Below are 7,093 nucleotides of genomic sequence, written 5' to 3' on the forward strand. Positions count from 1 at the left end.
GGAACCAACTGTTGGCTGTTTTGTGGTGGGAGAGGCTGAGCTTGTTGTGCTTGTTGTTGATTTAACTGCATTTATTTCAGTAGGTTGGTCATTTTACATATACTTTGGGTAAGAGCAGTAGTTTCAACGCCAGAAGAAACCTCTGCAACAGCTTTTGAGTGGCTGCACCTCTGCCTGTGATTCCTAGTGGATTCAACTAAGTCGCTGATCAGTTGCCATGCTTCATCTGCGGTCCTGTACTTTTTCATAGAACCATTACTAGCACCATCCAGTGTAGTCTTATCCTGGGAGTTCATGCCTTGACTGAAGTAGCTGATCAACACTAGTCTGTCAATCATGTGATGGGGGCATGCGTCTAGAAGGTTCTTAAAATGCTCCCAGTACTCATAGAGAGTCTCCAAGTCACCTTGAACAATGCAGGAGATCTCTTTTCTCAGTCTATCTGTGACTTCAGACGGAAAGTATTTTTCCAAAAATTCTCTCCTAAGCGTATCCCAGTTAGTAATAGTCGCTTTAGGTTGAGCGTAGTACCATTCCCTCACCTTTCCCTCAAGAAAAAATGGGAAGGCGGTTAACAGAATAGAAGTTTCATCTGCACCATGATGCCTAACAGTAGAAGAGGCTGTCTGGAAATCCCTAAGGTGCTTGATAGGCTTCTGAGCAGGTAAGCCATGAAACTTGGGCATCAAGTTAATTAGTGCAGTCTTCAGTTCAAAATCTGCAGCCAGATTTGGATGACGCACTTGATACGGTTGCAGTGTAAAATCTGGGGCTCCAGCTTCCTGGAGAGTAATCCTCCTAGGTTCTGCCATGTGACCTGCATGTGAATCAATTGGATCAGTAGTAAAGGAGCTTGTCTCGCTCTCAGATGGTGGTTCAGATTCGCCCTCAGATGAGATTGGTGAATCGATAACAATCACTTCACCACCCTCAGAGGCTAACCAACGTCGAGCTTGCCTAATACGTAAAAGAGTTCTTTCAATTTCAGGATCAAAAGCGGCTAAGCTCGAATCAGGCAATGAACGTGTCATTCAATGAGAAAGACATATAGCTCATGGTAATAAAATAAAAATAAAATATGCAAATAAAAATAAAATATGTACACTAATTAATAATTTAGCACACTATTACAACTCCCCGGCAACAGCGCCAAAAATTGAACGGCAGGCAAAAGTCGGCTAATTAAGAAGTAACTTATAGAATACGTTGTGAGTATAGTTCTTAATGAGCTAAGGTCCGCCTTGTCAATTTAGAAAATTTGTCACAAATTTTAGAAATAAAAATACTGGGAGTATGAGTCCCAGGTCATCTCCCAACGAGTTGCAGGAAAGGATGCTAATTTATTAATCAGTAATTTTCAAGAAAGTTTGAGTTGGATAATGAGCAATTTAAAATAACTCTAAATTAAAGCAATAAACTAAGAATTATTATTAATATTAAAAGGCCTTGACTGGGGGAATGATTAATTGGAAGTTCTATCCTTGTTGGAATCTTCCCAAGTGTAGTGTAAAGAGGTTGTTATTTTCACTTAGTTAACCCTTACTAAATAAAGGAAAGTTAAGTGATTGAGCTAACTCTTATCCGCAAATCCTAGTCCTCTCCCTTGGGAAGGTCTAGTGTTAGTAGATACAGAATTAGCCAACAACGTCCAATTTAACTAAGCACTTGAGCATTCCAACTCAAGTGTCTCCTCTTAATCAACCCCTATGTCAAATAGAAAATCTACTCCATTGAGATGGATTTAATACTCATAAAAATATAAGAGGACATAATAAATTAAATAAAATAAAATAGAGAATTAATAATTAATTAAAAGTAAAGGTAATTCTGTATATTAATAAATCCAAAATGCAACATACTTATCTAAATAGGGTCAATGAATAACTGAAAAGAGTAAAGGAATAAGGAAACAAACTAAAGTAGTGTCTTCAACGGAGGTAATGACTCTTCAACATCCAAAATCCAAAGCAAAAGCATAAACTATCAATGTAAAGCTAATCTAAATTAAGGATCTAAAACTAAAAGTAATCCTAATATCAATGTATCTGAATATGTGTAGATGCGTATTGAGTCTCTGCATGTTCCCTAGCTTTAGTCTATGTTTCTGGGCTAAAAACTGGGTCAAAATACGGCCCGAAATTGCCCCCAGTGTTTTCTGTCAATTCTGCAGATCGCGCATGTCATGCGTACGCGTCGTCCATGCATTCGCGTCATTTAGCGATTTTCCTTGTCACGCGTATGCGTCGTCCACGCGTTCGCGTCACTCGTGCAGACTTTAATCCACGCGTACGCGTCAGGCACGCGTTCACGTTTCTGCGATTTCTTCATTTTGTGCGCTCGCGTGATCCATGTGATCGCGTCAGTGTTCGCTGGTCATCTCCTTGGTTTCTTGTGTTCCTTCCATTTTTGCAAGCTTCCTCTCCATTCTCTGAGTCATTCCTGCCCTATGAAGCCTGAAACACTTAACACACAGATCACGGCATCGAATGGGATAAAGGAGAGTTAAAATGTACTAATTAAAGGTTTCTAGGAAGCAAGTTTTCAACCATAAACAATACTAGGAAGGAATTATAAATTCATGCAATTCATATGAATAAGTAGGTAATGGCTTGATAAAAACCACTCAATTAAACACAATATAAATCATAAAATAGTGGTAGCGGGCTATACAGAGGATGTTGAAAAGCTCGACCTTGTAATGCATATCGTCTGATATGAGGCTCCAATCCTATAATGAAGTAACTGTGGTATACTGTATCCTCGTAGATGTAAGGGTCCTCGAACTCATAGAAAATCACGCCCGTCTCCATCTGGAGGGGAGGAAAGGAGAGAAGGGGATAAGAACTGGGGAGTTCTTAGTAGGGCCGGGGTTATTAGTTACGTTCATTAATTTAGTGTTGTTTAGCAGACAAATAACAGAGTACAGCAAAGCAGTAAATAGAAGATGAAGATTAATAGAGAAAATAGAGAAAACAGAAAGCAGAATACGAACAGAAGAACACAAGAAAATAAAACACGGATATAGCATACAAGCAGACAAACATAGAGAAATGGATCACATACAGAAAGGAATGCAACAGAGAATGATGCGCAGACAATAATGATGCATGTCTAGTCCTAGTGCAAGTAATGAGCTTATCTGTCGGTTTCTACCCACTCCCGACGTAACCCAGCATTACTAGCCGGATATGGCTTTCCTATTGGCTATACCCCTGTGTACAAGAAATAACCCATCTTCTACCACAGGGTCCACTGCATGCAGGAAATAACACATCTGCCACTGCAGGGATGTATGCTGACACACCTTCTGTATACAGAAAATAACCCCTCTGCCACTATAGAAATGGAATAGGTGGTCACAGTACTTCTGTAGTAGGAAATATCCCCTCTGCCTTACAGAAATGAAATATGAATCTGTACCGCAGGAAAGCGTTCTCAGTGGTCGCACCACCATCTATCTGACTGCCTCAATGCACCAGACGAATATATAGATATCTCTGGGGTTGCCTTAATGAAACAAATGAATAGCTTTTCAATAGGTCCTTGATGAGCGGATAATTTATACGCTTTTTGGCATTGTTTTTAATATGTTTTTAGTATATTTTAGTTAGTTTTTATTATGTTTTTATTAGTTTTTAAATAAAAATCACTCTTCTGGACTTTACTATGAGTTTGTGTATTTTTCTGTGATTTCAGGTATTTTCTAGCTGAAATTGAGGGACCTGAGCAAAAATCTGATTCAGAGGCTGAAAAATGACTGCAGATGTTGTTGGATCCTGACCTCCCTGCACTCAAAGTAAATTTTCTGGAGCTACCGAAGCCCAATTGGTGCGCTCTCAATTGCGTTGGAAAGTAGACATCCTGGGCTTTCCAGCAATAAATAATAGTCCATACTTTGTCTGAGATTTGATGGCCCAAACAAGCGTTCCAAGTCAGCTCAAGAATTCTGGCGTTTAACTCCAAAACTGGCACAAAAGCTGGAGTTAAACGCCCAAACTGGCACAAAAGCTGGCGTTTTACTCCAAGAAAAGTCTCTACACATGGAAGCTTCAATGCTAAGCCCAAGCACATACCAAGTGGGCCCGGAAGAAGATTTATGCATTAATTACTCATTTCTGTAACCCTAGGCTACTAGTTCTCTATAAATAGGACCTTTTGATATTGTATTTTCATCTTTGGACGTTTAGTCCCTAGACCTTGGGGGCTGGCCATTCGGCCATGCTTACACCATTATCACTTTTGTATTTTCAACGGTGAAGTTTCTACACACCATAGATTAAGGTGTGGAGCTTAGCTGTTCTTCATGAATTAATACAAGTACTATTGTTTTTCTATTCAACTCAAGTATATTTCTTCTCCAAGATATTCATTCGCACCCAAGAACATGATGAATGTGATGATTATGTGACACTCATCACCATTCTCACCTATGAACGCGTGACTGACAACCACTTCCGTTCTACATGCAAACAAGCTTGAATGTGTATCTCTTGGGTTTCTAATCTAAGATTAGAACCTTCGTGGTATAGGCTAGAATTATTGGCGGTTATTCTTGAGATTTGAAAAGTCTAAACCTTGTCTGTGGTATTCCGAGTAGGATCTGGGAAGGGATGACTGTGACGAGCTTCAAACTCGTGATTGTTGGGCGTGTGACAGACGCAAAAGGATCAATGGATCCTATTCCAACATGATCGAGAACCGACAGATGATTAGCCGTGCGGTGACAGCGTGCGTTGAACATTTTCACTGAGAGGACGGGAAGTAGCCATTGACAACGGTGATGCCCAACATAAAGCTTGCCATGGAAAGGAGTATGAATGATTGGAAGAAGGCAATGGGAAAGAAGAGGTTCAGGAGGAACAAAGCATCTTCATACGCTTATCTGAAATTCCTACCAATGAACTACATAAGTATCTCTATCTCTATCTTTATTTTATGTTTTATTTATCTTTTAATTATCAATTCTCCATCACCATCTGAATTCGCCTGACTGAGATTTACAAGGTGACCATAGCTTGCTTCAAGCCGACAGTCTCCGTGGGATCGACCCTTACTCGCGTAAGGTTTATTACTTGGACGACCCAGTGCACTTGCTGGTTAGTTGTGCGGAATTGTGACAAAGTTTGATTCACGTTTGGGAGCTCCAAGTCCTTTGGCGCCATTGTTGATGATCACAATTTCGTGCACCAAGTTTTTGGCGCCGTTGCCGGGGATTGTTCGAGTTTGGACAACTGACGGTTCATCTTGTTGCTTAGATTAGGTACTTTTCTTTTTATTTTTCAGAATTTTTAAGAATGAATTCTAGAGTTTCAAGGTGATGTTCTTATCATCACAAAAGCTGATTGATTCTCATCAATTTAGTTGCTGAATGTAATGTCCTGCTGAAGCTTGGCTAGCCATGTCTAATCTTTTTAGACTGAAGCTTTAGACTAACATTGCATGATTCCTAGAATTCTTATTAAAAAGTTTTGAATCTCTTTATTCTCTTTTCTATATAATTTTCGAAAAATCACAAAAAAATTTTAAAATCATAAAAATAAAAAATATTTTATGTATCTTAGTGTCAATTCTTAAGTTTGGTGTCTTGTATGCATTGTTTATTTGATCTTAGTTGCATTTTTATTGTTTCTCATAAAAAAATTCAAAAAAATTTTAAAATTATGTCTTTTCAAGTCAATAATATAAAGAATTAAAGACTCAGAATATTTAGCAGAGAAATCAAACAGAAAAAGCTGGGCATTCAAAACGCCCAGTGAAGAAGGAAAACTGCCGTTTAAACGCCAGCCAGGGTACCTGCCTGGGCGTTAAACGCCTAAAAAGATAGGATTTTGGGCGTTTAATGCCAGGATGACACTAGAGGGAAGATTTTATTTTTAATTCAAATCTTTTTCAAATTTTCATAATTTTTCAAAATTAAATCTTTTTCAAATCATATCTTTTCAATCATATCATTTCAAAATCAATTTCTTTTCTTTTTTTATTATTTTCGAAAATCCTTGCTATAATTAATGATTTACTTCAAAATTTTCAAGTTGTTACTTGCCTATTAAGAAAGGATCAAATTTTAAATTTTAAGAATCATATCTTTTAATTTCTTGTTAGTCAAGTAATTAACTTTAATTTTAAAATTTTCTTTTTTTTTAAATTGATTTTCAATCATATCTTCTCAATCATATCTTTTCAATCACATCTTTTTCAAAATTAACTCTCAATTTTATCTTTTTGATTTCAATTTCAAAATTTTTTTCAAAAATCACTTAATTTCTTTCCTAATCTTAAATTTCGAAAATCTCAATCAAATTTTCAAATTTCTTTTTATTATTTCAAAATTTTTTTAATTTATTTTCGAAAATTCTTCCCATCTTCTCACATACTTCTATTTAAGGGACTAACACTCCTCCTCAAGGTGCAATTCGAACTCTATCCCTCTTGATAAGTTCGAATTCTCTTCTATCTACCTCATCCTTCTATTCTTCTTTTCCTCTGACACCTCAAGGAATCTCTATACTGTGACATAGAGGATTTCCTACTTTCTTGTTCTCTTCTCTTTCATATGAGCAGGAGCAAAGATAAAGGCATACTTATTCAAGCTGATCCTGAACCTGAAAGGACCTTGAAGAGAAAGCTAAGAGAAGCTAAAGCACAATTCTCTCTAAAGGGCCTAACAGAGCTTTTCAAGGAAGAAGAAGCCATGGCAGCTGAAAACAACAATGCCAACAATGCAAGGAAGGTGCTTGGTGACTTTACTGCACCTACTCCCGACTTCTATAGGAGAAGCATCTCAATCCCTGCCATTGGAGCAAACAACTTTGAGCTTAAGCCTCAATTAGTTTCTCTAATGCAACAGAATTGCAAGTTTCATAGACTTCCATTGGAAGATCCTCATCAGTTCTTAGCTAAATTCTTGCAAATCTGTGACACTGTCAAGACCAATGGGGTTGACCCTGAAGTCTACAGACTTATGCTTTTTCCTTTTGCTGTAAGAGACAAAGCTAGGACATGGTTGGATTCATAACCCAAAGAAAGCCTGAACTCTTGGGAAAAGCTAGTCAATGCCTTCTTAGCAAAGTTCTTTCCACCTCAAAAATTGAGC

General features: G+C 37.8%; 1 non-coding gene across 1 annotated transcript; it reads left to right on the plus strand.

The window, feature by feature from the left end:
- The first annotated feature begins 332 nt into the window (after positions 1 to 332).
- On the plus strand, positions 333 to 440 carry LOC112746315 (small nucleolar RNA R71). The gene has a single exon (XR_003174206.1). It is a non-coding gene; the product is annotated as a small nucleolar RNA R71 (small nucleolar RNA).
- Positions 441 to 7,093: the final 6,653 nt, after the last annotated feature.

The sequence above is a fragment of the Arachis hypogaea genome, chromosome 14 (genome assembly GCF_003086295.3).
Source record: "Arachis hypogaea cultivar Tifrunner chromosome 14, arahy.Tifrunner.gnm2.J5K5, whole genome shotgun sequence".
NCBI classification, from domain to species: Eukaryota; Viridiplantae; Streptophyta; class Magnoliopsida; order Fabales; family Fabaceae; genus Arachis; species Arachis hypogaea.